The sequence below is a fragment of the Parasteatoda tepidariorum genome, chromosome 3, assembly GCF_043381705.1.
Source record: "Parasteatoda tepidariorum isolate YZ-2023 chromosome 3, CAS_Ptep_4.0, whole genome shotgun sequence".
NCBI lineage: Eukaryota > Metazoa > Arthropoda > Arachnida > Araneae > Theridiidae > Parasteatoda > Parasteatoda tepidariorum.
Genome location: NC_092206.1, coordinates 35,176,677 through 35,191,258, shown reverse-complemented (window position 1 = coordinate 35,191,258; position 14,582 = coordinate 35,176,677). Strand labels below are relative to the sequence as shown.

At 27.8% G+C, this 14,582-nt stretch overlaps 1 long non-coding RNA gene across 2 annotated transcripts in view; it reads left to right on the top strand.

Moving 5' to 3' along the window:
• Window positions 1-14,582, top strand: part of LOC107452546 (uncharacterized) — a 52,717-nt gene that overhangs the window by 30,695 nt on the left and 7,440 nt on the right. Inside the window, exon 4 of one of the 2 annotated variants that reach the window (XR_006225291.2) lies at window positions 13,016-13,244. This is a non-coding gene — a long non-coding RNA (uncharacterized lncRNA). The remainder of the gene's footprint in view (window positions 1-13,015; window positions 13,245-14,582) is intronic. The other variant, XR_001585193.3, reaches the window with a different exon arrangement.

Genomic DNA, 14,582 nt, shown 5'->3' with positions numbered 1-14,582 from the left:
CGAAAATGCTTTCCATCTCTAAATTTTGTCCACCAGTGTATTTTAAAATCTTAAAACAATTGTAAAACTATTGTTTTATATTTCATAATTTTTGAAAAATTTGATTTTCTTGTCAGTTTATTAAATTATTCAGATATTGCATTTTTTCAAGATTGTTGCAAAATTTTACTCGAATTTGTATTATTTTAAGGCAAAATATTATTACTAAGCGTTTTGTTATAATTTCTTTTATTCGATATATATACGTATATATATTTTTCCTTTTCTTCATTTATTATTTATTGATATACTTTTAACAATAATTTCTAAGATTTCTCTTTCTATGCAAGGCACTGATTCACTTCTTAAATAAACTCTCCACAATCCACAGATACCCACCATGATGACATCATATACACTACCTGTCGGCTCTGTTTAAAGTGTCATAGATCAAATAATTTGCGTTTCTTAAAACAAATGGCATCAAATACACATTGAATGTTTTTTCTGACGTGAAATCTGACCAATTATTTTTAACTTTAATGTAAAAATAGTGAAAAATGGGTTTTTGTTTTTTCGAGTTTATTTCTCAATTAAAAAAAATAACGTACGTGTAATACTATATTTTTTTGGTAAAATTTGCAATATTTTATAAATATCTCCCCATTTTTAATTTCAAAGTTATTCTCTATATCTTTTTCAGTATTTATTGTTGCTCAATTTCAAATTTTAAACACACACAGGTGTTTCATCATGTGATATAGTTTTCTTTCATTTGTTATTGCCTAGGCACAAAGAATTCAAAAGAATTTTATCAAATCTAAAAATAATTCTTTTATATGAAATGTAGAAGCATTTTAGTTACTATTACTTATTTTAAAAATAAATCTGAAGCAAATAAACTGTATTGTGAAAATTGAGTTATGATATTTTGTTTTGTTGAAATGCTATTTTCAATTATTTTTCTGGAAATTCAGTAAAACGTTACCAAAGGAAAATCTTCCAGTTTAAAGAAAAATATACTGATGTTTAAGTATTATTAAATTCTATTCTAGATAGTGAACCCTCGTAAAAAGACGACATTCCCTGTTTATGTCTTTTGAAATTGCTTCAGTTTTGTGAAGAAAGTTAAACACAAGTCTATCTTTTGCTTCTTTGCGTAAATTTTCTTACACGCTTAGAAAATAGATGAAAGAAAGTCTTGTTTAAAACGAAAGTTTTATTTCCAACTTCCAAGGTTCTCCATGTAAAAAAATGCAAGTAAGATTCCTACCATTGTTTTTCTCCCCTAAGGATAGTGCCTTGATGAAAACTAATTTTTTTTTGTATCTGTAGTTCGAAATATGTTTTTTCTTTTTTGATTTTTTTTCTTATGTAAATAAAATGCTACTTTTTTTCTGCATGTTTATACAGGAGATAATGTCAGGGAATTTTCGAAGGGCATTATTAAAGTTCCTTGATATTTCTGAACAATAGTTCTTTTTAATGAAAAAAATACGTTTGCTAATCTGTATTTAAAAGCATGTAAATCTCGTAAAAAATACTAATGTTGCTGCTTAAACTTCTTTATTATACTAAGTTTACGTCACCCGTATATGTTGAACATTTCATAATATTCCTAATTATTATTGAAATAAATGTTTGCCTTTCATTATTAAAGTTGAGAAATAAAACAAGGAAGATCAATACTTCAGCTTTATAAAGTTCCTTTTACAGTGTCCAGATAAAGAGTCAATGGAATGAAAATACTCCGCCCTGTAAAGGTAGTGTTAAAGGTGACTATGTACGTACTTTAAAAAACTACCTTTAACAGCAGGGAGTATTGTCATTGCATTTGATCTTTATATGGACACTGAAAAAGGAATATCATAAAGCTGAAGTACTGATCTTCCTTGTATTATTTCACAACTTTAATAATAAAAGGCAAACATTTATTTCAATAATGATTGGGAATATTATGTAATGCGTACTAAAGTACGTACATGGTTATCTGCTTTATGAACCTGTCCATCAGTGCTTAATACATAAGTTGTTACTATAAATTACCACCAACAGTCTATAGTAAAGACTCACAGGGAAGCCGTTTACTTCAAAGAATCACAAAGATGACGTCTGTAAAGTTCGTTTATACGTATCCAGTCAAAAATTAGCGTCGTGACAAACCGTGACAAGGAAAAGGCACTTTTTAGACGTGCAGACGCTATACTCTACTTACTTTGTCGGTAACTAGAGTAATCAGTAGTATTTAATTTTTATAATTCACAATATTTATCTTTTTAATTAATTTAATTAATTTTAAATAATTTTAATTAATTTTTAAATAATTTTAAATAATTTTTAAATAATTTTAATTAATTTTTAATTAATCTTTAAATAATTTTAATTAATTTTTAATTAATTTTAATCAATTTTAATTAATTTTAATTCATTTTGGATTTTATATTTATTATATTAGCGTTCAATATTTGTCCAATTTGGCTCCTTTTGTTTTTTGTTGCTCTGTAAATTGAAAAGTAACGTACCTAAAGTGTTATTTATTTTTGACTCTCCATAAATTGATACAAGTGCTTATTTATACTTGCATAAGCCATATCGAACCATACATGAATGGATCCTTATATCTGGAGTGAAGGTATTGGCTAAAGTGGACCTTTAGGTATTTTGATAGGTATCGCATGAGACCAGGTAGTTTTATGCATCCCTTTGGTGTAAGGTACCCCAGTTTTATTACACTTCTCTAATTATTAATTATACGAAAATGTAACTCAAGTATCTAAAAAACTATGAGAATACAGTTTTCCGTTAAATCAAATATTTTCGTTAACCATATCGAATAAAATATCATAGTATTTCAATGGTTAAGTTTATAAAAGGTTTTTATTAATCAAATTATGATTATGCTTTAAGGTTTTGGATGTCTAATTGATCCACGTGCAAACAGTCTCCAAAGGGTTAAACGGTCTCTTAAGTATTTCTAAGTATACATCTATGCTCAGTCTTTCTAGTGTCAATTTAGTTAAATTGCTCATCGCTATGGTGGTTCAAATAAAACAAATGTTCTATAAGAAATTGCTTCATTTTAAGTTTTTTATTTATTTTATTAAAAAATTATTCAAACGTAATCATAAAATCATATTAGGAATAAGAAATAATCTCTAATCAAAACAGTATCATTTGTCAATTGTCATTAAAAGTGTTTAAAATCTCTCGGTGGAAAATATTCATCAGAAATAAAACACATTCAGATAATTTTTTTCCAATATAATCTTGATTTCCTATGTTTTCGATGGGGAAAGACAGATGGGTACGACAACATTTAAAAAAAATTGATACTTTTTTTTCATATGTTATCTGACTATTTTGATACATCATTTGAAACTGTTCAAATAAAAGAAATAGGATTTTTACCTGAAACAATAGTTAAAGGAAAATATAAATGGAAATTTTTTACTGTACTAGTCATTCTTTTATGCTTTAATTACCGTTTGATTACCTATAATAAATATTTTTATATTATTTTTTGATAAAATTTTAAATACCTTTTTATGATATTCTTGGATTATGTAACTGTTGTAATTAACAGAATATTTTTAATTTTTAATTTCTAAGTAATAACATAAAATAATATACAATTTTTTGAGCTTCTTGATGCTGATAGCTAACCGTTACCGGCAAAGTATGAAACACCTGCAATCTGTAAAATGCCTAGGCATTGTATATGATGCTGGATGTTTTTAGGCAAGGTATGAAATCTGAGAAGTATTACATACTTTCAATAGGCATTGTATATAATACCTAGGTATTCTATAGAATGACAAATGCTATTTAGGCAAAATATGAAAAAAACGTCCTGATGAGGTTATTATGTAAATGATGTGCATTTCTCTATATAAAAACGTTATTCTGAAAAAATAATTAGAGTGCTATTAAATTTTTTTTATTCAAAATGCGCAAAGAAAAATGAAAGTTGTACAAAACATAATTTATGCCTTTATTATTAAGGGAAAAAAATTTTCGTAATCAGATTTCACATTTAAGTCACAATTATTTTCAGTTTAGAAACAAATATTGCACAAAATATCCATTTCCTCACCTTTACTAGCATGGTCACAGAAGATTTTATACTTTGCCAGTTTCTCATTTGGCATTCTATAGAATGCCTAGGAAAATGTGTGAAATATAAATCATTTCATACATTGCCGGTTAGTTTTAGGCATTATATACAATGCCTACGAATTATATACAATTCCGGATTTCAAACTTTGCCGGTAACATACATGCAAGTTGCCCACTAAAATCCACAAACTTTATGTTAAAACGGTTTAAGTTTTTACCATGAAAGTGGTGTCAATAAGTTTAAANTCTTTCTTATTAAGGGAAACAAAATTTTCGTATCAAAAATTCACATTTAAGTCACAATTATTTTCAGTTTAAAAACAAATATTGCACAAAATATCCATTTCCTCACCTTTACTAGCATGGCCACAGAAGATTTTATACTTTGCCAGTTTTTCATTTGGCATTCTATAGAATGCCTAGGAAATGTGTGAAATATAAATCATTTCATACACTGCCGGTTAGTTTTAGGCATTATATACAATGCCTAGGCATTATATACAATTCCGGATTTCAAACTTTGCCGGTAACATATATGCAAGTTGCCCACTATAATCCACAAACTTTCTGTTAAAACGGTTTCAGTTTTTACCATGAAAGTGGTGTCAATAAGTTTAAAATTAAATCGTGACGACCATCATCACTTTTTCCTTCTAAATCATTTGATCACACCACTGTGTAGATAATTCCGAAAAAAATTAGATTTCAAGGATTTCGTGTTATTGTTTACAAGTTGTGTATTCATTCTTAATCTGTGTTGTTCAATCATTTTTCCAGAAGATGGAGCTACAATTTAAGTGTTGTAGTACACTGTCGTTTAAATACACCTAGATACTACTTTTCCTAAAACATCTTCAGCATTTGGTAGCCAACTTTTAGAATAAAGATGGTGGTAGATGGTGGACTTCCTACCCGGCTCCTATATGAAGTGCTAAGGTATAGTAAAGTTTTTTTTCCAATGCCCCCCTTGGGAATGACCTACATCATACAGACATCTGAAGGGCAGATTTTTTGGTTACTTTTTCAAGGGCACCATAATATATGGGCCAACGCTGCTCTCACAGTAAGGACAGATATTACAGAGAATGAAAGAACATCCATGCCTCGCCCGGAATTCGAACCCAGAACCTTTCTGATGCAAGGGCAGTTCCCTGACCCCCACAGAGGCTGGATTTCAGGTATATTAAAGTTGTTTTGAACTTTTTATGAGCTTACAAATTTTTTTTTAACACTACAGATAGCCTCTTCAATGTTTTTTTTGTAATCTATCCATTGTGAGTCCTCTCTTCAATTTTCTATTCCTATTACTATCTTCATAATCTTTTTTTATCAACGTATTTTTATTATTTCAAGAAATACATTGTACATACTAAATAATAAAGAGGAATAGACATATAGTTAAAGAAACCTTTTTTCTTTTTACATGAATGATGAAATGGGATCCATCATGAAACCACGTGAGAACAAGGATAGGAAATTATCGCTAATTACAATCATTAGAATTTCAACTACATAATAAATAATAAGGAACAGCGTATAGAAAATACAAGACCCCATTTCATTGTGATAAAGAATAAAAAAAAGCACTAAGAAAGTCAGAAATGTGCTGTCTGTTGTACTTTACTTAAAAAACCTGGTGTTTCTTTACACCAAGTTTCAAATTCTGATCCAAAACTGATAATCACATGTCACAACAGCTAGAACTAACGTTAAAAGAATACTATCAAAATATCCACTGTTTACAGAAACATAGACTATGTACGCAATTAACAGAACCATCTGCAAATGTTTCAGAAGGAATGCATCAGTAAGAAATTATAGTTCTTACTATCAGCAGCGCTGTCTTTTAATAAATTTTAAAATTAATTTTTAAACTTGATGATAGTCCCAGGTTTAATAAGCAAACCGCAGCAAACTGTACATTTCTATCACCTTTCATTTTTTTCATTAATATTTAGAACTTTTAGCAAGTTTTCGGCTACTACTTAAAATGTAACGTTAAAAAATATTTTTTATCGTTCATCCTAGTTAAAGAAATCCAACCAAACAATTCCTCCATGCGTTTTAATAGTATAATTATTTAAATGTAGACATTTATTACAGCACAATATGCGCATTATTTCAGTAAAAACTTCATTTCACTTCAAAAGTATACACATTTGGAAATAAGCTATTTCCTGTTATATCGAATTTGTATATTTTTGAAGCAAATGGAGATTTTAATCAAGTAATAGCTTCAGTTTCTTGGAATTATTTATTTAACAATGTACACATGTTCTAACAGAAATAGAAATGACATGCTGCCGCGATAGTTCGTTTTTTAAATTAAGATATTATTCAATTATATTTACATAAAGCAAAAAATATATAAATAAATAATATAATAAATTAAGAATATGTGAGAGGTATTTAATAAAAAAAATTATCTGTACAAAGAAAAGGAAAAAATGCAATCTATTTTATTTCTATTGAAATTAGATGACTATTTAAATTATTTAGAAAGCAATGCGGTTTAGTTGCTCTTTATTTCACGCTGCTTTATTTTTCAACAATCTGCATAAAGGCATGCTTTTATAAAAGCAGCTTTAAAGCAAACTTTTTTTTAAAGGACTTGAAACCAAAGAGGGACTTAAGCTCTTTGGCTACTTAGCAAGTACTCTTAATTTCAATTAAATGCAAAAAACATTTTTCTTTGATATCGCATAAGTTTATTTCATTTATTTAAATATTTTCATTTTTTACGTTTACAATATTATCCATTTCAGGATTTCACACTTTCTGTTTCGTAAAAAAATTAAATAAGGCAAATTTTTTTCAGATTAAAAAAAACTATTTATTTTACTAATATAGGTAATATAAATAATGAAACGATCTTTGAGTGAAAAAATTTAATTTATAAACAAAAGAAATGTAACAAGGCAGATGTTTTTTATTGAAAATAGTTATTTTTATTTTTGCTTTTTTAGCATTTCGCTTATTTTTAAATTGACTTAAATATTTTAAGATGCAAATATTTAAAAGCTGTTGATACCAGCTTCGGTTCAATTTCGCTTATTATAAGGAATTAAAATATAATATTTTTTACTGACTAATAAACAATTAAATTTTCTGATTTCTTACAATTCTTATTCGAAAATCAACAATTTTTATTTAAGAATGAACGAGAAAAAAAAGGTTTTTGATTTTGAAAAAATATTAAATAGTTAGTTCGTTTGATTTCTGTGTCTTAAGAACATTACTACTGTACGCATAATTATGAAATATTTCTCGAAAAAAAACAAGAAAAAGTAGTGAATTAGTGGAATGGTTTGTAAACAAAAAAATTAAAACCTATTTTGTTTATGCGGAGCAATATCTTAATATATATCTTTTCTATATATTCTTCACTGCAACATTTTAAAATTGAAGTATCACCCAATTATTTTTTCAGTATTGGTAATAAGTTTTGTCATCTCAGCTCAAGCTAAATATGTCAGACTTTTTTTCGCATTACATGAAATTAGAATTTGTTAGCTTTACAATTATTTAAAAACATGTAAAAAGCTTGATTGTATCTTTACGTTACAAGCATTGTATCTTTACGTTACAAGCATTGTATCTTCACGCTAAATCTGAAAGAGAAAATAGTTTAGTTCTACATGACGAACAAAGTTCTGGTAAAATTACCGTACTCTATAGTAATAACATTTAAGATAAAAAAGAAACAATTCTGGTTAATAAAACCAAAATATACGGTATTTAAACCACTCGCATATGTTTAGTTTTTCCTTTCATATGATAGCAGTTTACCGGGAATTCTGGTTTTTAAAAGTATAGTTCTTATTAAAACACATTGTAATTTATTTAAATTGTAATTTCTTCGAAAATAATTGCAAATAGATATTAAAAATGAGCAATGATTTTTGATTGCAAATTATTAAAATAATAAAAAAAAACTGTCTGATTATCCTTCATTGTTCACGCAGTTTCAATTTCACTGCGTAATAATAATACTAATTTAATAATTTCATGGTGCTTTTAGCAATGTTTTGATATTTTATTTCATCTATCCACTTGCATGACACGTTTTTCGCATGATATCACACTCGAAATACATCAAACACGCAGATTATTTAAATACTCTTAATATTGAAAAGTTTTAAGACTATTAATCCGTGGAATAAAGTATCTTTTTAGTATGTAAAAGTATCCTTGGAATAAAGTATCGAATTGGATGCAACTGTTAAAGTTGTTTTTGAAAACAAAAAGTCACAAAGCCAAACTAAATAAACGCTTATTTTTCATTTTTCAAAGAATCAGATTAGGAGCATCATATAAATTACAAATTCAAGCAACACAATTTAACTTTGGGATAGTATTAATAGACGGACAGTCATTCTAGCGAACTGAAAAGACTCAGAATTTGGAAAGGGGCGCTGTAATTTTCACTTTCATCTCAAAACTATTTCTATCAAATGAAGTTAATGGTTCAATTGTTTAAATAATGGGATTTCTGAATTGTGCCCCGTGTAACGCTAAACGTTTAATGACGTAGTACTTTTGTCTGATAATAATGTCTGTCAGTAAGAATGAGCGCAGATAATGCTAGGGTGATTTCAAGTAAATTGTTCAAATTCTAAACTATCTTTGCATTTAAGCTATGATTGTCTAAATTTGTTAGAGTTAAGTGGTGTAGAATAGTTGCTAAAATTCTAAAAATATCTTTTTTTAAGGGCACCAAATACAAAGTTTCGACTTAATATAAAAAAAAGAAATTAAATGCTACTTTGATGAGGAACTTTCTTTTTGTATTGGGAAATCTAATTGTTAGTTTTTTTAGAATAATTAATGCTGTAAAAATAAAAATAAAATTTTTAATGCAAGTAATGAGAAGTATTTTTTTTAGTTTTGTTTTACTTAAAAAAGTGCTGCTCGTTGCATTGAAATAATATTTCATAAAAAAATTATTACGTGTATTAATCTTCAAACTTGATCAAAATATGACATGTTTTCGATAAATTATATCTGATCATAAAATCATCATCCAATAATATATTGGTCACATCCTATAATCGTACAATACGCATGACTGTATATTTTGAATCATACTTAACACTAGGTTTACGGACATTTCTTATATACCTATCTCTACGCACACGCGTCAATTTGACGTATGAAAGAATACATATATTTGTGATTCTTAATTTAATAAATTCAATTTAGTAGATTTTTATCCACAACTATTTCTAAATTATTCGTAGGCATATATAATTCACCACTTTATATTTTAAAAACTTACTTAGTTGTTATTTACCATTCTTTTAATTATTTTGGTGTGTCTGGAGCTGATGTTTTTATATTTATGAAATTATAATTATGTTATATTTATGAAATATTCTAGTATTTTATGCTTAAATACTCGAACTAAGCAACTGAAACCTTAAGAATCTGACACTCTGACATCAATCATTCTGCGTTTGTTCTTTCAATTATTGATAATTGGCAACAGTTGTTTATCGCCTGTTTTATTTGAGATAACGATATAGGATAACAAATCGAAGTATTGTCTGTACATTTTATTATTGATGTGATAATTGCTTGTTTACTCAAAATTTTGTCTAAATTGCGATCGCGTCAAATTGACGCATATCCGTAGAGATAGGTATACCACATAGAGAATTTCAATATTTCAAAGCTTTTGAAGAAAATAGCCTACAATATATATTTACTTCGATCAATGGTTAAAAGTCATTACAAGAGATAAAATAAAAATTCAAAAGGGTTTTATAATTTTCCTTACAAAACTCGAAATTCGTCAAAATGACGCGTCCCGTAAACCTAGTGTTAATTTAGATTTTATCACACACAGAACACAGCGACTAAATTCCACAATATGTTGTTCACCTTCATTTTTTTTCAAAAATAAAATTCATTATAAAATAGTTGTAAATTTCGTTTTTTTAACAACAATTTTATGATTGTATTTGAAGCTATGAAGTATTTCACTCCTGTATTTGCATCCAGTATTTACTCCAGTATCGAACAAGAGGGTGTTTTTTCTTGAAAGAATAATGCCCAAGATAATTTTGACCAAAAGACTTTTATTATGTTACTTTAAATGACCAAAATACGTTTGAAACAATGCTTCACTTGTTTAGATAAATATAACAGATGAGTAAACAGGTACAAGTACAAATTTTTACTTTTTGTATATAAAATCTTTATAACTTTTAAACTATTCGATTTCATTCCATTTAATTAAACAATAGTAATGTTGTAGAATTTTATACACGATATGATTCTCGTAGGATTATATAATTATGTAATTAAAACTATCTGGCGGTCACACATATTGGAATTTGTATTTTTAGATGCATTCTTTATTTGTAGTAGAACTTGTTTTAGAATTTTATAGGGTAGAGAAAGGGCATCAGAAGCAATCTTTCACTTGTATGAAAATCAGTGGGTTAAAAATCACTATTCCAAACGAAAATTGTAAAAAATTGTCAAAGTAAATAACTGAAAACCTATTGATAAAAATGATAACTCACATTTATGAAGTTCTGAGATTAAACAGAATTTTCTCTCAGACATACAGCAGATATTGTATGACTTCATATACTGTAAAAACCATGGGGTAAAACTTATCTGTTTTCGGTTATGAAAAACTTCAAAAATATGCAGAAGAATGACTGATTTCGGGTGCTCTAACACATTTCAGAATGTGTGGTTAAATTTGAACACCAATTATTTGGAAAGCTTAAACCAAGCTCAGATGTATTTACTTCATTTATAAATTAGCTAAGCCGATTGGGGTTGGATTCATCTTAATACTCACTCTGTGCTGTATGTACGTTTGATCTATAAACTAATTTTATCTTATTGCGAGAATTAGTGTAGAATTATAGATATTGATCTTAAATTTATAATTCTTACTTTATTTTGTATCGCGAAGTTAACTTTACTGACCCTTTTAGGTGGTATTAATTTATCTGTAATTACGAGTTTCAGTATTAATAAATAAGAAAAATGGTGTCAACTACTTAAAACAAGTAGAGTTTATAAGAAATGAGTCAGTATTGTGTTGGCCCAGTCTTTTTACTGAAATTATCACTATTTGAACAAAACAAAACTCTCTTAATACATAGATTCAATGCAATAGTTACACCCTTAGAGGAAAAGTTGTACATATGATAAGAATTAAAATTTTATAGCAATTTCAATCGATTATTGTATCATATTTTCAAGTATGCTACTTATAGTGGCTAGGTGGCGCAGTTGGTTTGTCGTCGGCCTTCTGAGCCCAAGTCTGTGGGTTCGATCCCCGGCCCAGACACCGGATTTTCGAGATGCAGAAAATCCTCAGCAGCCATGTCGTATGATTATGCGGCATGTAAAAGATCTGTGGAGTGCCTTATTGGCTCTTGGCATTTCCGGCAAAATTAAACTCCTACTGCACTTTAACATCCAAATAGAGTCTCGGTGCTGCCATCTAGTGTGGAGGAAACTAGACGTCCAAATTAACATGGCCAACGGTATCTCCCCTATTGTGATGGTCTGAAAGAGTGGATACCACTTCTGGAGAACGCACTAGCTCTGCTCATCGGGAAGACTGATTGTGCAGCTCATAGGAAATGAAGAAAAAAAATTGCTACTTATTTAAAATTTTTAAATTTTTCTACGTTTTAAAATTTAATGTTCAAATTAAATATTTAAAACTGTATTAGTATATTGAAGTACAAAATGGGAAACTGACAGTTTCACTTAAGCCCGTGTTGGATTAGCTCAATGCTTATGATATCACGCAAAAGTTTTGTCAATAGTAAGGGGTCCACACACCAAAAAATTTTAGAAACCCCGGTTTTTTACATTGTGCATGTTTTGAACATAATATATTACTCCAAAAAATGATTACTGTTATTATATTAGGTTCAATTTTTATTTAAAAGTCATTTGAAAAAAAAACAACTGAAAGTTTTAACTATAAATGGGAAATGAAATGTTTTGAAAGGCCAATAAATTCGTAACCTTTTCTTTACCAAAAACCCATATTCATAAGAAATATTTCTGGCGATTGATAAATTTCTTTGGTATTTTTAGAAGTTATTTTTAAAAATATTTAAGTATTGCAATTAATTAAATTGTAGGGGGTTTCAAAAATATACATTTAATCAACTTAAGAAATGTTTTTAGAGAGTAAATAAATATTAGTAAATGTCTGCACCCTTAAGCATTTAGAGAACAATAATTTAATGTAAAGTTATTTTAGAGATTGAACAATTTACTTAAGTTCACTTCAGTCTAAAATGCTAAACACTATATCATATTTTAGAAGTGCTTTTATTTAAATAAATGAAACAAAATATGAAATTGTTTCGTACAGAAAATACAATTTTCAATTTCCTCCTGTTCCATCTAATCAGTTACGTTGTGTTAGCTTTTAAAGTTAAAGACATCGTAACTGTTTATTTTCCAATATATAGTCTCTTTCGTTTTCAAAACCATCTTTAAATTTTGCTTAGGAAATAGATAAATGCATGAGTTTTATAGTGAAGAAAAATATAATTTGTAATCATTAAATATATACATTTAGTAAATAAACGTCATTTTAAAATTAGAGAGCACGGGGTACCAAACGTATTGTAACGCAAGGAAGTGATAAATAATAAGGACAATAAGCAAAATGTATTTACTTCACATCAATATAAAGCTTAATTATATCTAAGATAGGAGAATTTTTCTTCATTACCGCACACCTATATCCCTGATTACTTCTCAATAGATTTTGTTACATTATAAAAAAGTTTTTTTCTTTTTTAAAATGTCAAACTGTTTTATCTAATCACTAATGTATTTGCGTTTTAGGAATGAACCAATGAAACCAAACTTTAAAGCTATAGTTCATAAAATATCTTGATTTAAAACATTAATTCTTTTTCAGATTAAACGGATACACAGCTCAATCTACCCCCAAAGGGGTCATCCAAGAAGAATATCCAATCTATAAAGACAAACGAGGCTAGTCGAGAGAGATAAATGGGCATTATTTCAAAGGGCGGTTACCATACGCTGAGTTAGTAAATCAGTTATTTTGCCGTAAGGAGGAATCCACCAGAAATGTGAGTAATCCAAAATCTCAGTTGTAATACAAAATCATTGCAACAAGATCAGTAAGTACTATAATATTTTTAAAAGTAAGCACAGAACGAACAGAACTTTTATAAAATGCAATATGCAGATATATAAACAGAAGTTACCATAATATTTTTATTAAAAGAGTAAAATAAAACAATATACTATAAGGCATCATTAAAGAAACCCTATACTGATGAGCAATGCAAAAAAAGTGAACACTAAGAATAACTTTTGCTCTAATGATCGTATTTTACTTTAATGTTTTGAGAGTCGAGCCTTAATATGCTAATGAATTAATGCAGACGATATATTAAGTTACAAAATGAGATACAAAACAGTAATATCTCTGAAAAAAAATTTTTTTGAATGGTTTTGTATTCATGCCTCTTTAAATTTATCATATTTTGGCTAAATATTTTTCCAATAGCTTATGCTCTCGAAAGATTGAAAATTTTTTAATGTTAATTGCACTTTTTGTGTGTATTTCGCTATTTATCGATAACTTAAATAATTTTTGGACACGTATATAAAAACTGCTTATCCAAAGATAATTCTGTAAAAAAATGATTTCATAATTATTTTTATTTTATTTAATAGTAAAGTAATTGAATTTCGAGGAACATAAAATTTTTCATGAAAACAATTTACAAAAAAAATCTTATTTTAAATTGTTTTTCCTAAGAACTATTCGAATAATTTTGTTCATATTTTGTTTCTGATCATTTATTATTTTGATATTTAAAACTTATAAATATTTGCATGTCTTACAATTATTTTTATAAGTAATTATTTTTAAAAAGTTTTTTTCAAATTCTGTGCAAAATTTTTTTTGATTCACAGATGAAGTTCTCTGGCTAATTCGAAATACACAAAAAGTAAAACTTACAAAAAGAAATTCTAATTATTGAATCCCACTTTTCGAACACTCTCCTGACAAAACAGTTAAGCTGAGAAAGGTATACTTATTTAAAAAGTACGCTTTTGCGTTTGAATTCGTAACTTGAAAAAAAAAAACGTCTTCTCTAATAAATTAACACATTTAAGGTTGAACCCTGGAACAATTAAGAATGAATATAGGTACGCGAAAATCCGATCCTGAGTTCAAAAGTTGTTCAATGTATCCACTATTTGAGCACTGTGCAGTAAACTTTACAATATCTATGATTCGATATAAACAATGGTATTACATTTTAAGTTATTAACATATGTACTGAGCATAAAATAAAAAAAAGGACCACCCAGAAAAATTTTTGATCTAATGATCGGATTTTCACGTTCTACAGCTCAATCTTTCAAGGTTCACAACTATGCTTATTAAATAGTGCGGACGAAATTAGACGTACTTTATCTGAATAAATATTCTTTTTTTTCAT